The 18,499-nt window shown below is 45.2% G+C and overlaps 1 protein-coding gene across 4 annotated transcripts in view; it reads left to right on the top strand.

The window, feature by feature from the left end:
* The first annotated feature begins 10,509 nt into the window (after nt 1–10,509).
* Nucleotides 10,510–18,499, top strand: part of LOC124074260 (protein shisa-6-like) — a 28,125-nt gene continuing 20,135 nt past the window's right edge. For 2 of the 4 annotated variants that reach the window (XM_046416957.1, XM_046416954.1), the window contains exons 1-2: nt 11,346–11,753; nt 12,122–12,202. The gene's annotated coding sequence lies outside the window, so the exon portion shown is untranslated. Of the gene's footprint in view, nt 10,645–11,326; nt 11,754–12,121; nt 12,203–18,499 lie in introns of those variants that run through there. The other 2 variants (XM_046416955.1, XM_046416956.1) reach the window with 2 other exon arrangements.

Here is an 18,499-nt window from a genome sequence, read left to right as displayed (position 1 = left end):
GAGGTCCTGAAGTGCTGAAAGCCGCTGGTTCATTTTGTGAATCCGCCAGCCGCTTGTGGCCTAAAAATATCCTGCCCTGCCCACTCTCATCCCGCCACGGCGGAGGAGTGTGACGGCGCAGCCCGTGAGGTGTTGGTAGTAACGGCCTTATTTACCTGGTGGGCAGAGTTACATCACAGTTTGTCTTGGAAAGGGATCATCACTTGGGAAAATCAGAGTATACTTCAAGTTCTTTGTTTGGCCTTAAAGGTTCAGTTCACCCAAATTACACACACACAAACATACTTTCCTCATTCTTCTCTTATGGTGTCTGCTCATACGTTTTGGTTTTATTTGCTGATGTTTTGAGGTGTTTGACATTTCTGCCTCCAACACAATGGAGGTAAATGGAATTTTATTTGTACTATTTGTATTTTTATAACCCACAGGTTTCGGTTTTGAAGCCTTTTTCACTGGATCTACTTTAACATGAAAAATGTTCCCGATGATGTCTGTGAATCATGTTGCTGTTAGATTCTTTAAAAGTCATTCTTCAAACTGAACTTCGTTTGCCTCCACTGTGTTGATGCGACTGGCATACGAAGAGTTCCCCCAAACGCCCCCGACGGGAAGGCAGCCAGCTGAGTGCAGCTCTGTGGATGGCTCGCTTTGGATCCACAAGTCCACAAGACATTATTTTGTATGTCAATTCAGAGTCAAAAATGGAGCGAGTGATTGTTGTCTTGCTAAACGAGTCGGATGAGAAAATCACGGTCACTGCGATGCTCCAGCCGGCAGCCTGTTAGCTTAGCTTAGCATAAAATGTGGAAACAGGGAACCAGCTAGCCCGACTCTCTCCGACAGGTAACAAAATTAGCTTCAGGGATTAGCACGTTGTTGTACTGTTAGACTGTAGAAACCGTACAGGTTTGACGGAGGTGATGTCCCAGACTAATTCTTGGTTGGTTGTCTGGTAACCTCATGTCCAAAACTTGTCCCACGCATAAATTGATTTTTTAACTCTTTTATTCTATCCCGATAGATTTCCAATCTTTATGCTAAGCTAAGCTAACTAGGTGTTGGCTGTAGATTCACATTTAGGGCGAGAGGAAAATCTGTTTAAATCTGTTGTACCTCAAAGCTGGACAAATAAAACCGAAGAGACGAGCACGAGCAGACATCACAGGAAGCGAGAAAATGTCTTTTTGGTGAACTCATCATTAAATGCATAAAACACTGTGGGTGTTGGATGCTACCAGCAGCTGGATGGACAGTTTGTTAGTCTCCCACCAGCCTCCCTCCCTCCCTCCTCTCTCTTCCTCCTCCTCCTCCTCCTCTTCTCTCTTTGTGCTGAAGAGCACAAACTGAGCAACACCAGCACTGCTGCCCACATCTCCTCTGTCCTCCAGCTCTCTGCTCCATGTTTACACACTGAAGGGTTCGAATGAGCCGACTGGGCCCACAGTAAACACACACACACGCGCACACACACACACACACACGCGCGCACACACACACTTGCTGCCTGGTTCTTACTACCAACATGTCGTGGTTTTAGCTTTTCCCGCAGCCTGCATCCTGAGCTCTGCCGCCAACACGAAGCAGCTTAGTTTTTTTCCTTTCATTTGTTTGTTTTTATAACCCGAACACTTTCTGTTCACTTTCCTCTTCCTGCCACCTCCTCCCCTCCTCTCTTCATGTCAGGTAGAAATTTCCTTTATTTCTCAGGAAGTATTTGATAGATCATTATATGAGGAAATGTATCCGCCAGCAGCTCCCGTCGCCACAGCACAACACAACTAAATAATCTTCCTCGACAGATTCGTACCAAAATTCATTTTTACCAGTCATGTGGGCAGCTCGCGAGCGTTTTATCCTCTCTTTACCTGCCAGTGGCCCTTTCCATTTCACAAAGGCTTTTTTAAAATATTGTCCTCCAATGTTTGGAGCAGCGCCTGGAAGAGAGACCATCTTTATATTTTGTATTTGTTGGATTAATTGTAGTAGATTGTATTTTTTTTCTTGTTTCAAAGATGGGGAAAGCATTTTAAAACCCTGAGGAGAAGTGAGTAACTTGTCAACGCGAGTGCAGGGTGTTTTTATAGCCAAACAGACAGACAGCTCGACACGTATTCACCCGACTGACTGACTGAGTCCTGCTTTTAACCTTTTGTTTACGTTTTATTTTTGACAAGAGGAAGGGATGAGAGGTCAATCCGAGAGCCAAAATGTGAAAGTCTCTCTGCCCCCTTGACGAAAGTGTTGTAAAGACTCGCATTCTTCAAACCTCTCCTTTTTTTTTTATAATTTTTTTTGTTTGTTTGTTTGTTTGTCGTTGTTGTCGTCAGACAGCATGGAATAATGACACTTGCAAAGTGGCGCTGAAAAAGTAAATAATGACATAACCATGAATAAAGGATTGTAAAATATTAATAAAAGAATTACTTTTCAGAAAACTGTGGCCGTGTGGTGCTTTGTGATCGAACCGCTCAGGTGTTCCTGACAGGTGAACCTGAAACCCCCAGCCGTCGCTCTCCTGCTCAACAGCGTGGACGTTACAGGCAGGGGGTTGGCTGGGGCTGCAGGAAGTGCTTCTGTATGGAACGATAAAGCTTTAATGAAGCCACCGCTTGTCGGGTTCTCAGGGAAAACCATTAGCCCGAGGTCTGCTGGGATCCCAGGCTGCCGTTCAGGTTCTTCTGCTGTCCGTTTCTGCAGAGGTGCAAAGTAGCTGTGAACGTCCATTAGTGTTATTTAGATGTGCTTGAATATTGTGCAAGTGAAATGTCACTTTTTTCACTTTTTCCATAAGAACACATGATAACTTTATGAATTATTCACCTGCACCTGCTACAGCATTAAAGCCCCATGTAATGAATTAGTAATGTGACACTCATTTTTTACTTATTGTTTTCTTTATAAAATTCAGGCCCCCATTTCCAATAAACGTTTACATAATTAAAGCAGAAGTAAGGAGTATTCAGGCCTTTTACTTCAACAAAAGTAAAAGTACACATTTCACACTTTATAATACTTTAGACTCTTATTGTGTTCATGTGTACCAATGAAATGTGCTTTAACTGAATCTATAGTAATATATATGATAACTTATCATATCATCATGATAACTTTTCATTGCCAATCCGAATCTGCAAAGTTGCAGAAATATTAAAGTACCTCAAAATTGTACTCAAACTCGGTACTTGAGTAAATGTGCTCAAATCCACTTCATTTAGTATTTCAAAACCACCAAAGAAACACGCTTGTTTAAGTAAATTTTGACTCACTGATTGATTGATTAATCAATTATCAAAATACTGAGTATTTAAAGTTCTTATCTTTTTTTGTCAAACTACTAGAATAGATTAATTGGCTAAATGTTTGAGGAAAACCATATAAAGTTTTGTTTTGGGGTGAACTGTCCCTTTAAAATGACATCTCAGACAGGAAACACCAATAAGTTTATAAATAAATAACCATTGCACTTTACTGTAACCTGCTAACTTAGCATTTGTAGTCAGCAAGTTAATGTTTAATAAATGGTTTACAGCACACCTTAACGCAGAGCAGGTGTGAATGTTTGTTAATGCAGTTAGACAATAAGGTAAAATGCAATAATGATGACGACTTCAGATGCTTAGAACTGCATTACGGTGTGTCATGAACGCACCTGTGGACGCACACACATCACATGATGTCACTGTTCACACCGTTACGCACCGTTCACACCTGCCACGAACGCACAGCAGCTTCCTCTGCCTCCCACTGAGCAGCTCCTTCTCTTCACGGCTACCAGGTGTTAGCTGAAGGGTTGCTAAAGGGCACCTCGGTGGTATGTGTTGCCTCGAACACACACTCACACACACACACACACACACCGCCTTCATCATCCCTCCCCTCACCCCTCTGGCTACCACCGCCCCACTTACCGACACCCCGGCTGCTTTCATGTGCGTGCGCCCGAGCGACGCTTGTTTACTCCTCGCTCAGTTTTACCTCGTGTAAACCGCGGAGCGACATATGGAGATGTGCCGCCATATGGCCGTGTTGTTCTGCTGTTTGGCAGTGTGACGGCTGCAGAGACTCCCGCTCTCCCTCTTTTTCTTGGATGACTGGCTGCATGTAGGCCACATCATAATAACACGACTTAACCCGGGCCATCGCCTGCAGATGTTTTTCTTTTTTCTTTTCTTTTTTTTGGGGGGAGGGGGGGGGTGATAAGTGTGTATATGTGTGTATATGTGTGTGTGTGTGTGTAAGAAGACGACATGCAGTAAGTTTGTTTATGTGTGTTTGACTGAGCTGCTGTATGCAGCCACACGTCGCTTAACTAATCGTTTTGAAGTCGTAGCGTCATAACGACATCCAGACTTCAGTCTCCAGCATCAGTCAACATCCAGCGATGCGTTTGTGTTTCTATAAGACTGGTAAACGTCCTCGTCTTCCAAACTCCGCCAAGACCGCGCTGACATCACCAGAGTTATTGATTCCTGCTCACCAGAGGACGAATCCCACTCTCGTGGCTCCCTGACCTTCCTCCTGCTGCCACCACAGCTGAGATGACCGGACGAAACGTTGGCTTTGTGCATTTCTGCAAACCACAAACGTGTGGTTTCAACACGTCTGCGGTTCTGCAGAACGTTTACTCTGGCGACTGTGTTGGCCACCATCAGGTCGACATTGCGTTGGAGCGAAACCTCTTGACATCTGTTGCCAGGGTATTTGTTGCTGACGTTCATGGTTATCAACCCTTTAATCCTTTGAAACGTTGTACCTTCTGAGCTTCAACATATTTGCGTTGTGTTTAGGAGCACGTTGACGTTCGGTCCCTGAGTGCGGACTCACAGAGCTGCTCGGTTGTCCCCACACATCATGTATGTCGTGTTCGATGAGCTCACGAAACAATTTCCTGTCAACTTTTGTCGTACTGGCCATAAGGTCAGTGTGTTCAGAACAGCAGCTATGGCAGCTCAGGTTTAAAAGCCTGGTGGATAAATTTTGAAACATTCCAGGAAAAAGAAAAAAGAAGGTTTTGTTCTTAGAAGTGACTCAGTTTATTTGCTGCTCTTGAGGAAAATGTGTCCCAAAAACATAAAACTTTGACAAAGCTTGTGTGGAAAACGGAGCAGCATTTCGGTTTCACACATGCTGACATTTTGGAGATGTGGGGCTTTCAATGGGCTGCAGCACTGGAACCTTTGCATGTGATTTGTACATGCCTGCGTGTGTGTGTGTGTGTGTGTGTGTGTGTGCGCGCGTCCATGTGTTTGCTCATGTGCATGAGTGACGCACTCTCTGCTGGCCAGAGGACACTTTGACTCATCCCTGTCTGTTGACTGTACTGAGGTCTGGCAGGTCCACCACTGAGAGCAGCTCTGCGCCGACTGCAGCGCCAAACGCACCCCCTTCACCCCCTCCTGCCCTGGAGGAAGTGATGTAAAGGCTGAAGACGATGGGGAAAAGAGGAGAAAACAAGAGGAAACAAATATCTCATTTTCTTCCTCCTTCCTTTTACGCCTTATAAAGCTCATGGACAAACGGACTCGGACATTCAGTCCAACCTGCTCTGCGTCTGCAAACGGGAAAACAGGCGATCACACATTGTCATGAAAGCCACATGCTCCAAATGTCCCAATTTTTGAGAACGTTTCTCTCAGGCTCCATAGCCTGCCTACCTTACAGCGTGCTAGCGCTCAAGCGGTCGCCATCTTTGCTTTGACCTACATTCTGCCGTCTTGATGCTTATCCGTTCATACATGTTTCGGGATGAGGCTTGGAGGTGCTGGTGCTCGGACAGACATCAGAAAAAGGCCCTGAGAAAGTTTCCCGGCTATCGCAGAACTGAACCGCCGCAGGCTCTGCTCAGCTGCTTGCTGTGAACGCTCCCCGAGCATCCTCTCTGAGAGACGTTACACAAAGTCTTAACGCAGCCTGAGCTTCGCAAGGCGGCGCAGTCCAGTGGAGACGGAGGTGGGACAGAAGTGCCACGCGGGTCTGGAGTCAGTCTGCGCTCTCCGATCTCTCGGTCTCTGGACTCTGATTGGAGGCCTGCAGGGCAAACTAAACTATGACTCAGTGAGAACATCACATCAGAGCAGGACGGCAGAGGAGAGAGACAAGCTGTCCCACGGTCCTCAGTCCTCTGACGCCCGAGCAGGACCAAACACAACTCATTTACTGTCTCGATTAATCCTGCAAACGCGTCCATCTGGTTTGTTCTATTTTGAGCATAAAAGAGATCCACCTGCTCAGACAAAATGAAAAGGTAAAAAAAAACACAAACAAACAAAAAGAAAGAAAAACAGCAGGTTGAGTCATCTGAAGACCTTGTTTTGTTTTGACGGTTTTGAAAAACATCTAATAAACTCCTCAAGGTTTTAATAGTGGATACAAATTGTTAGCAAATTAAAGGTTTTCTTTTGCTGTATGGGAGAAACAGAATTATGAAAGAGGGTGTCCATTTTATTTATCTCAATTTCCCCAGGAAGATTTGACTAATAAACAAATGTACAAAGATACTGTTTCTCAGGGTTTGGACTCGGCCCCTGACTTCCAGTGAAGGGAAATCTTAATGCTTCAGCACACCAAGACATTTTGGACAATGCTATGCTTCCAACTTTGTGGCAACAGTTTGTTGAAGGCCCTTTTCTATTCCAGCATGACTGTGCCCCAGTGCACAAAGCAAAGCTCCATAAAGACATGGTTGGATGAGTTTGGTGTGGAAGAACTTGACTGGCCCACACAGAGCCCTGACCTCAACCCCATCCAACACCTTTGGGATGAACTGGAACGGAGATTGTGAGCCAGGCCTTTTGGTCCAACATCAGTGTGTGACCTCACAAATGCTCTACTGCATGAATGGGCACAAATTCCCACAGAAACACTCCAACATGTTGTGGAAAGCCTTCACAGAAGAGTGGAAGCTGTTAGAGCTGCAAAGTGTTTTGAATGAGATCTCATTAAAGTGCCTGTTGGTGTGAAGATCAGGTGGCCCAATACTTTTGTCTATGTACTGTATATCCAATATCAACACCAATAACTCAATTCTAAAGACCTAAAGATATAAAGATTTTTCCTACCCAGATTTGCACACTCTTCAGGTACAACTGACCACGACTCAAGTTACATCACTGGAGGCAGATTCTCAGATTCCTCTGGGAGCGAGAAGGTGAACAAAAGTATTTCCCATAAAATTTGCACAACTACTTTTTCTAGTCTTCTCATCTGGATTTTCCATAAACTCGATCAGGATGTTGTTATCAACCTCGTAATAACCTGCTGAGAAAGGCCAGTCCGCCTTAAACCAGAGATTTGGTAAAAACTCCTTGGTAAACATAGAATTTCAGCTCTTGCTCAGCCAACAAAATGTCTGATATGTGCCTCACACTGTCTGCATCACATCCTCGTGTCGGCAGACGACGGCGCTCTTTCTCCCACACTCACCGACAGCAGCCATGTTGAGAGCAGAAATCCTCCGGGGGAATATTTCCTGGCTTCCTGTCCAGAGGAGAGAGTGGGGGAGGCGGCGGCGGTGGGGGTCGGGAGAGGCCAGAGACGACAAATCAGGTGTCCACTAACGCCGTGTGGTCGGCCGCGTGAGAGCCGAGAGTCTGACCTTCCTCCTCTAATCAGAACAGTGGAGTCCCTCCTCATCCTCTGCTGACGGTCGCACTGAATCCCCAAGGGGATCATTAAAGGTTCATTTCTTCGAGAAGCACCTCACATCACGCTGCCCCCTCTGAATCATATCTGCTCGGCCATATCTGCCTCCTCCACATGCTCTAATTTTGCTCTTGAAAAAAATAAAAAATTCTCTCTCGGCTCTTTTTTCTGCCTCTTTTTCAGCTTCCTGTTGTTGCATTTTCCTCCAGAGCTCACAGAAACGTCTTTTCCAACCTCACTTCGGTAGTGATGATGATCCACAAACTGAAGCTCACCCCGTTGCTGTGTTTTCTATAAAACTCTAAGCTCTCCGACAAGCTGAACACACTGATAAATAAATGTGCTCAGCGCTGAATAATTTGACGACCTGCTCGAACGCCGAGCGTTTTGTGGTGATGACACTGAGAACCCGAGCATCGTTTTTACCCTCTAAGGTGGCCTAATGGATTAAGTGTACGTTTCTGTCTGACAGCCGAGTCGTTTCATCCCCTCTGGGAGGCAAACTGACTCCAAATGTTTTGGGCTCAGCTGACCTCTAAAGATTTTGTGTTTCTAAGTTTAATGTTTCCAGCCACATTGCGGTTTGTTTCGATGCGATCGACGGATGAAAAGAGATTCCCTTTAAAGGATGTGACCAGTGAACGCCTCGGCATTAGCTATTCATGAATTCCATAAATGATTAATGCTGTCAATTGAAACCAAATCTGTCGAGGTGGTTTTCAAGCGAATGTTTTAAACAGCGAGACGTGAAGCTGAACACACACACACACACACACTCACACACTGAAACCCCACACATGTTGGATTCGGTGTGCAGCACAGGACTGATCTCCAGCAGTGCATCGATTGGAAGTTTAGTGAAGGTATTGATCTATTGATTCTTCAAGCTTTTGTTATGAAAATTCACGGCAGGAAAGATAAACACCATCGCTGCAGTCCTGTCAGAATACCCCTGCCTTGTATTTTTACTGCGTGCTGTCATACGTGCATCGTGCAGTGAAGGGTCACCAGAGCTGCCTTTGGTGAGGGAACAGCTGGGTGGATGTGTGCCAACTTCTTCTGGCTGTTTCCACCAACATGTAGCTTCTCCATCTGCGGTTCCTCCACAGTGTTTGTGCTGAACTCGGGTCAGAGCCGCTCTTTCCACTTAAACCTACAGACTTGGAGTAAAATATCCATCACAGCTTATGATAGTCATGCTAAGACTCACAAGCATTCAGGTTAACAGCAGCAGCCACCGAGGACACTGAGGTCGTGTCTTTTTCTGTCCTCTTTGGGGGGATGTGGAGGTTTATATTCGATTCTATAACTCTGGAGAAAATGATGCGAGCAAGTAGCCTCCTCAGATAATAATTCTTAACTGCATTAACTTGTATTGTCAAAAACGATTAAATGATTCTCAGAAAGTGAAATTCTCCCAGCTGATCATTCTGATAAAATGAGTTGCATGTAAATTAGCACTCGGCAGTATCACAGTGCTTCCTTGCTACATTCTTGGCTGGACTCATTCAACTGCAAAAGAAGCTCTGGGATACATTATGCCTTTAAATAAAGAATTCATTTGCATGAATAAATAAAATGCTCAAAGTGAATCCACTTCCCTGTTCGCCACAGAGGAACCTTTGTGGTATAATAAAGAGGACAACCTCACAGAGGGTGAGCACCGACTGTCATGATGCAACACAAAGTCACGCCATCAAAATGCTGGAAAATATGTGATGATTGGGTGCATTAGATTCTCAGACAATAAATGTGATTTATTTCATTTATATTAGAGGGCTTTGGCCTCTAATTAGACCAGCACTTGTCCAATCAAGTACTGGATGCTAAAGAGGCTGGAAGGCTGACAGACGCTGGCATAAAACACTCTGCTTTATTTACTGCCTGCTGACCTGTGAGGTCCCTCATTTGATCCGTTGTTTTCCACTGACGAGCTTGTGTGCACGTTACCAAACCAACAGGCCTTCTGCTGCTAACATGTGACCACTCAGCGTGTCTTTGGTTCAGGATTTTACATCTATTTCCTGGCCATTTTCCATCAAATGAACCAAAATGGAGCAAACGTCTGAAATAATCCTTGCTGGTTACGCTTGTGGTTAACGTGTCGTCCAAACCGTCGCTAACGTCGCTTTTGCGGGCTGAAGATGATGCCTGCCCGTAGCTTTTGCATGAGGACTACCTTTGCATTGCCAAGCAACATAAGCCAGGGCTTGAAGCAGCGTGCTGGAGAGATTTGCATATTATTTTTTCTCTCTTGTTGTTGAAGTAAACAGTGAGTGATGGAGGCAAAATGCCTGAGCTACAGAGGCTGGGCCAAGAGCAGGGAACAAGCCTCTGCTAATTTCCTGGCAAAATTCATAATTAACACATCAGATGTACAGGCTGTGGTTGTCAAGGTAACTGATGACACCGCATTATCGCTTGGTGCTTCTGCATCCTCCATCCTCCCTCCTTCCTCCCATTCATCAAGCAGCCATTGAACAGCTCCAAGCAGGGAGGAAGGGGAGGGCAACCCCACCTAAACTCATATTAAACTCCTTTTTATTCACAGAAGAGAGTTCATGAGATTAATACCAGACCTTTTATTAGTCTGGTATTAATCTTGTGAATTCAATTACCATAATGGATGATTACACATTACAATGGGGAGTGGCAGGCCTGGGAAACCAAAATGATAAAATAAACCACACTCGTAAGTTGTAGTGATTAAAAAAAAAACAATAAATAAATAAAAAATGGACATGTTTTTTCAATTACCTCTGCTTCCTAGTCATGCAGATAGTCGTGGGTTACAATACAAAGGAGGTGAATGAAATTTAATTTGCGGTGGTCGCAGCAAATTACATGTGAACTTTGACCAGCACCGCGCCACAAACAGTGTCCCCTGTAAGAATCCGCTTTTCACAGCAGCTCTTTCTGTAGTAGAAAGTAGTTCCGATGAATTCTGGGCTCATCCAAAGAAAGCAGGACGTTATTCCTATAAAGGCTGTGCTGTTGAGTGTGGTGAGCAACACAAACATGTCATTCTCATGTGCTGTAATGGGTGAGCGGATAGCATATGAGATATTCCAACAAATGGAAAACCTCACTTGAAAAGCTTATGCTAGGCTGTTGGATGCTAACAGTTTATATACCATTAGCCAGCTGTTAGTTGTTAGCTACCTGATGTTAAACTTGTCTGATAGCTCCGTTACTAAATGCAGTCTCCCTCGCATGCTAAATAGCTAGAAGGCTGGTAGAAAAAAGATCACAAGGGCGATGCTAAAACCAAGATTATACACAAGGACCGGCCGAAGCTTGCGAAATTAGCATTTTAGCTGTGCAGCCGAACAACCAAACGTTAGCATAGACTGCAAGTGCTGTGAAAGCAAATGGGTTTGGTGTCTGATTAACGACAACAATAACATAAAAAATGTATCTTCAGGTAAATGTAAACAAACATTTGACTCAATGTCATGTTTCTGTACAGTAATAATGCTCCTTGCTAACACGGATGACTAATCATCTCCGGTCAGCGCATTAATATGTAGCTACATTAAGGGCCAGCGCATTAATATTTACATTAACTGTAAGCAGGCACAGGCGCGCGTGTATCGGGAATTTACCAACGGGTTTCGAACCCGACTCAGCCAATCAGAGCTGGTGATTAAAACTATCCTCTCCCCGATTGGTTGGTCATTTCCAGTACTTGAGGAATGCAATCGTGAACAAGTGCCGTATTGTCCAATCAATGAGTTGGCGGCGGATCACAGCGGACCTGTGAGAGAGCAGTTTCTCGTGGAGAGGCAGAGGGAGGAACGCCAGCGTCGTACGTGGAGCCTGTGAGCATCGCGGCGAGAGCGTCCAGCCATTCACCGCAGAGACCACACTGAACTAACGTGACCAGACACTCACAGATGAATTTGAACGCGTCCTCTCGCTGATTTTATACGCTTTCGTTGTGTTCATTTTTTTGTACTGGAGGGGAAAAACGGAGAGCGAGGCTTCACTGCGGCTGTTCAGTTTCCACTTCCAGACCTGGGAATTACAATGAAAAATGTAGGTGACACGTTTTCTTTAACAGTCCAGGAATCACATTAGGATCCCAGCGAAGACGGCGAAGAAGAAAGCAGGTAAAACGATGACCGGATCCCACTGAGCGCTGCTTGTGTAGGAGACGTAATGTGAATTGAAGTGGCTTGTCGTGTATTTAACCCTGCGTAACTTCAACGCCGCTAACATCTGGAGGAAACGCGCTCTGTGACAGTTTACATCACAACGCCTTCAGTCCGCTTCAGCTTTTTCATGTCAGATTGTGTTAACTTAAAGGTGTCGATGATGCCACATTTTCACTGCAAGGGCGCATGTGTGGCACTGCGATGTTTGCGCTTTATTGTTGAGCCTCCATTGATTTATTGAGGGGGAAAAAAAAATCAGTTATCTGCACCGCATTTTAGCTCCATTCATTTGAGGCACTGCTTTCTTCTCCGTTTCTTCAAAGGGGGAAAATGAAAATGGTGACGGGTGCCGCATCTACAGGATCAGCATCCTCAGCGTGGAGCCCCCGGCTGACAGAAAACAGGTATTTGGCTGCCTTCATTTTGTCGGTGTTGTGGCGCTGCAGTGTGTTAGACAGACGAACAGGTTTTTTTATCATGAGGCTGTTGTCTCTCTGTCTGTCCGCTGCCATGCACACACACACACACACACACACACACACAAACACACACGATACAGTAACGCCTCGGCACAATACAACAAAACCCTCCCATTTTGTGCCTCGCTGTGATGCCCTGAATGCAGCAGCAGCTTCCTCGTGTGGACTCACCTTGCAGCTTAGAGAAAAGGAATAAATGTGTGCTTTTGAATGCATGTGTGATGAGAGAGTTTGTGTGTGTTACATTAGAGTCAGGATGAAAAAGAAACACACACACTCTCGCGCGCACACACACGAGTGCCATGACTGACTCCAACATGAGCGTAATTGCCTCATGAATCCTAATGCATCATGCTAATGCAGGAACACTGCAAACTAACTGCTCCCCTCTGCACTGCTGCCTGTTGGGCTCACAGGTGGTGTTAGCCTTACCTAACTTACTGTGTGTGTGTCTGTGTGTGTGTTTGGGCATGCATGTGTGTAGGAGTGTGTGTAGGTGCGTGTTTGTGGATGATATCACCTTGCATATGGTTGCAGGGCCATGGATGTGGTTTTTAACCAGGATTGTTGGAGCTGCACACACCTACACCTGCCTCACCGGGTTACTAAAGTGAGGGTACATTAGAGAAGTGCTTCCCGTCCTCCAGAACTGACACGCTTCGAGTGGGCCTGTTTGGCCACATGAAAAATCTTGTGTGATGATGACGATGCTTCACTTGCAGCAAAGTGACTAAGCGAAACTTGACGAGTGACGTTTAGATTCAGCCCGGAACATTTTAAGTCTGGAAAAAAGCTCCTGGCACCACATCTGCATGTATAAAATGTGTGTTATTTGATTGCTGCGTTACTGTAAGTAAACGATGATAATGCAGGATCTGAAGCTTGCTAGCAGCCAGTGTTTAGGTGATCAAAGCAGGAGTCCACAAATGATCATTTTCTTTATTGATTCATCTGATTAGTTTGGAGTGGTGACATGTGAGGAATGGAGGAAGATGGCCTCACAGTTTGAGCCTGAAGTGAAGTCCTCACACTGGAGCAAACCCAGATGTTCAGTGTGTCCTGTGAAAAGGAGAGGCTGACGTGAAGAAGCAGTAAACAGTTTACTCATAATCAACACAACTTGCTGTTAATTTATATTTTGATGGATCAAAAAGGTTGTTTTCGTAATTAATTAAACTTTTGATTATTTTTGCAGTTAATCAGTTCATTGTGTATAAAGTGTCAGAAAAAGTGAAAAATTTCCATCACAATTTCCTTGAGCCCAAGTCTTGCTTATTACAAATGTAAAAATATTAAATTCATTATGAGATTAAACTAAGCAGAAATGCGCAAAATGATTATTTTCATTATTGATTATTGAAGCAGTTATGCTTCTGATTAATTGTTTCGTTGGTAGGATGTCCAGCATTTCTGAAAAATTGTCATCCCAGCTTGCCAGAGCTCAAGTCTTTTAATTTTCAGCAGCAAAAAAGCAGCAGATCCTCACATTCGAGGAGGATAAATTTGGATAAATGACTTAATCGATTGCCAGGATTACTGTTGATTGAATTTCCTCATCAAGTTGTTAACTAATCAAATAAATCCTCATGTCGCCTCCTTGAAATCAAAGCGCAGAAGCTTCTCCTGAGCGCAGCTCGTTCACGCCAGCGCTTTAACATGAACGTGAGGGTAAACATCCTGTGCAGAGGAGGAGGAGTGAGCGCTCTGTCGATCCACAGCAGACTGCAGTGCAGCCACAGGACGCGCTGTGTGTGTGTGTGTGTGTGTGTGCGTGTGCGTGTGTGTGTGAGTAAAGGACATCACCGCGTTTATACATCCGTATGCCCCTGCAGCTGAATGATCGCACTTTGAAGCTGTTTGCATGCCCGTGTGCGCCCACCTTTGAGTGATATCAACAAGTTCACGCCCACTCTCTGGGGGCTGTTGAAAGGCATTCTGGGAAACGCAGGGAACCACTGACTGAAGTGGAAGCGGCCGAGGAAGGAGTGGGCACAGCAGGTGGATGACTTCACAGGTGGATGATGTAACAGTGTCAGAGCATCAGAGGTCGGTGCTTCAGATTCCAGCCAAGTGTCAGGCACTGTGGTGTTTCCTCTGGGCCATGTTTACCCCAGCTGACAGGTTTCAAAGGCAGCGCGGTGGATGATTTGAAGCCACTGTCCCTTGTAGCGCGATGGCCGACTTGGCGGTTGCCGGGCCCGGTGCGTTCATCCCCCCCGTGCGGCGGAGGAGGTGGATTGTCTGCAGCTCCGCCATCCATCATGGTTGTTTTTCTATGAGTCAGCGGTGATTAATCTGATAGGTGGCGGACAGGCTTTCAGTGTCCACCGGAGAACGAGCTGGAAATGGGCGGCGTACATACACAAACGGGCTTGACTGCACCCCCGGGCGTCGGAGAGTCTCAGGTGCTGACGTCACCGGTGGGGACGTGGGTACAAATGGCTGACGGGATTGTCAGCACGCAGCAAACCTTCAGGACCGAGCGGCGTTGTGCTTGTACTGTACGGTGACTCGTCTTGGCGGACCTCCTCCGCTGATGTGCCGGGTCTCGTTACGGGTGTTGTGATTCAACACCTGCTTTCTGTTAGACGGAGTGTTTCTTTAAACATTGATGTGATATGTCCAACATTAGCTATTCCAAACTAAGTGCCTTTTTTTTTAAGAGTTAAATGTCTGATTGTGGAGTGGCCCATTTTGTCATCTAGCAGACGTTTTAATTGAAAGTTTCACTTTGGAAGGTGACACGTGGCTGACCTGGTTGGGCTCGGTGCTGGCTGTTCCCGAGTCAGTGGGGAGTGTGGACGGTTCCACTGGAGCACATTCAGAGTGCGCATGGCAGCACCGGAAGCCTTTTAAAGGCCGTCACAGGCAAAGTAGAACACGTCTATTGTTCACACTTTGAGGATTTTGGGGTTTGGAAATGAAGTGACTCTGGTCTTGTTTGTATTTTTAGATGACCTCACTACTGAATGGAAAACCGAGTTTTTATTTTCAGATCCCTCGCAGTTGCAAAGTGTGTGCACCTTGTTTTAATCTGACACTTTGCTCTCTGTGATTTTCTCCACTGAAATAAATCCTGATAAGGCGGTGGTGGTTTGACAATAGAATCTCCTATTGATGGACATTTACTCACATTGCAAACAAAGTGTCTGAGTCAAGATCTCTTCATAATTAAACTGAGAATGACGGCAAGAGCTCGTGATGTCCTGGTCTGGTTTTCATTTTCCCATCTGAGTCCTGAATATTGACTATCTGCTGATAACAAGTCGATTGATTCGATTGATTATGTATCTGACACGTAGAAGTAAGAGCTGCAGCCTGCTGAATGGAAGCTCTGGGACAAATAAATTAAATTTCTAAGCTGAAATTAATGAACGTGTTTCCTGAAACGGAACAGAAAGACGATGTCTCACTCTGTAGGAGTCATGACTGACAGCTGAGTGCTGCTCCTGATTGAATCAGTGATTGCTTACTTAACCCTGACAGTCACATTGCCTGGCACACACAGTGTGGCCTCTGAATGACGTTCATGTAAGAACTTAATCTGGTGTCTTCCCACAACAGTTCTTGTCTGTTTTTTTTTCCTTGGGAACACACTTGGCAGCAGCGATTGTTGTTACAAAGATTGTTTGTTGACTTGTTTTGTCGATTCGGCTTGCCAGTGTCACCGCTTGCTTCGGCAGAGCGCAGCAGCCACCAAGTATGACTGTTCAAACTGAAGTTATTTACCGAGCGGTTAGTCACAGCACTCGGGTCTGGAGCTGCCGGACGACTGGCGCCGGCCGCCAGAGCTGAAGAGGCTCCTCGCTGGGCCGACACCTTCCAGTTGGCTGTGAGGGAGGCGCAGCTCTGTGGGTGGTCCATGTGACGCCCCCACCACAGTCATATCACCCACCTTCAACAGATGGGGTAGCGTGGCAACATCCCACCCCGTCCACGTACATGACAGCGAAACATTATGTTTAATTTACGGCGTCTGAAGCTGTCGCTGAGAAAAATGACACCACTGTTTCCGTGGAAGTGGAATAATTAACGCTTAGATCAGATTGACTAATTATACAGTCGATAATCTTCTGAAAGAAATATTCAAAGTGGTTTCACAGGCCGGCAGCGTCGGGACTAACGCGGCAAAGTGTCCTCGTTTACAGTAGCTGTCACTTTCTGCTTCACAGTTACCATGAGAGCATATGGTGTAATCAACAGAGAAAACGATGCAACCATTTACAAGATTTACGCGCGACACTTTGCACGCGTCCCGTCAGTATTGATTAAACCTTCGACTGATCGATCAGACATTTCACACACAAAGTTACCTTATAGCAGATGGAAGTTTACAGGATGTCGGACAGGTTGTCTCAAACCAGACTGTCACAGCTCACATTGTGGGAGGAACCTGCCGTCACTCAGGTGTGAGGTCACTTCCTGCTCCAGCTCCTCCATGTTGAACAAGTCCACCTGGACTTCCTGTGTTTGTGAGGCTTCGTTGGACCAGTTTTTTTAAACAGAGTAAGTAGAGTTTTATCTCGCATGCTGTGGATTTAAGCACAATCAGCTCCTGGATGCTCGGGTTACAAAGACTGAAATATCCAGCCGTGACCTTCAGTCCTGGTGATTTATTTAGCACGAGGAGAGACATTTTAAAAGTGATTTGGAAATGAAGGGACCTACTCGGTCTCTGCCATCTTCTCTCTTTTCCCTCCTCCTTAAACAACATTCACGCAGGTAGAAAATCATCAGGTGCTACTTTGTGTTTGTCGGGTGGGAACAGGCTGTCAGGAGGAAGCAGCGTCAGCTGGTGGGCTGACCGTAAAGATTAAAGGAAAGTTCCTCGGGTTAAACGCGCCATAATCGGTGTGTGATGCTGTGTGCAGCGACAGCAGTGGAGCTGACTTTGTGGCTTATAAAAACTGAAACTTTTTAAAATAATTTTTCCTTTGCTGCACTTCACAACACCCCGAACGCTGCGAGTAAGTCTCTTGATGTTAGCTAATGGCCTTTAAATGGTGTCTGTCTTCAGGAAGTGGGGCAGGATGTTATGCTGGGATGGATTTTGGAAAGTAGGCCAGTTGGACGGGAGCAACAGAAAAGCAGTCGTGCTCTTGTGCACAATCATCAGATCCTTCAAACAAATGAAACGGGGCTGTGAAGGAGCCAAGTTCACACCTGTCGCAGGTTGTTACGCGTGTTGCTGCCGTTAAAGCGTTGCAGGTTTTACGACGGGAACGAGACAGTCTGAGAAAAGATGCGACATCTGATCCGAATGTACAGCCAAGGCGGCTTTAAAATGGTCGTCCTCAGTGAGGGGGGTGTTGGCTTTCTCAGGACCCAGGGTGGTGTCACAGGGATCTGGGATCAGAATCTGTGCTGAGGTTTAGAGCTGCGTCAGAAGATCACAGTTTACGTCCAGCTTCTCCGCCGCGAGCGTCTTCTGCTGTAGTAATTTGCTTACTGTTTGCTTTTGGCCTCTTAGCTGGACATCTGATGAAGTCGCTTTGACGACTTGGAAATTGTGTTTCAAACAAAACAAAACTTTGGAACAAAGCTGAGACGATCAGGTGATTATTCTTCTGAAGTAATTTATTACACAGAAGTGGCAAAGATGCACTCGCTCCCGTCTTTCAGCTGTGAGGATTTCTGATTTTTCTGTTTTATTTTAGATTTAGTGTCTTTGACTTTTGTGCCGTCTCTTCAGGAAAAAATCAATCAGAATCAGTACTACTTTATTGATCCCTGGGGGAAATTGGGTTTGTTACAGTTGTTCCAACCAGAATAAGAATCATAATACAAATAGAAATAAGAATATATCTAGAAAATAAACATAAATATGAAGTCACGACTCCTACATAAATACAAGCACTGTTGGGACTTTATCAGAACATTCAAAACTTTTATATATTGCATAATCTTAGTTTCAACCCCAGCAGCTGCTTCAGCAGCAGCAGTTGAGCTTTGATTTCCACTTTAAATTCATATTACTCACTCTTACTGTACTTCTGCTCATTTGTAACTCGAGCCTGACTGAGAATTCATTTATGGGGCTAATGTGGATATTAAGGAGTAAAAAAATTAGATTTTATCATCCATACTTCTTTTGAGCTTGAGATGGGCCAAAGCATCAGATGATATCGTTCTGTCTCTAATTCTGTTTCCTCTTAGTGTTGATAAGATGGAAGTGTTGGAAGTTTTGACTCGAAGAAGCACAAACACCCCCAATCTGAGTGA

Source organism: Scatophagus argus, chromosome 17 (assembly GCF_020382885.2).
Source record: "Scatophagus argus isolate fScaArg1 chromosome 17, fScaArg1.pri, whole genome shotgun sequence".
In the NCBI taxonomy this organism is placed as follows: domain Eukaryota; kingdom Metazoa; phylum Chordata; class Actinopteri; family Scatophagidae; genus Scatophagus; species Scatophagus argus.
Note: the sequence above shows the minus strand (reverse complement) of the source record. Positions and strands in the feature narration are given on the sequence as shown.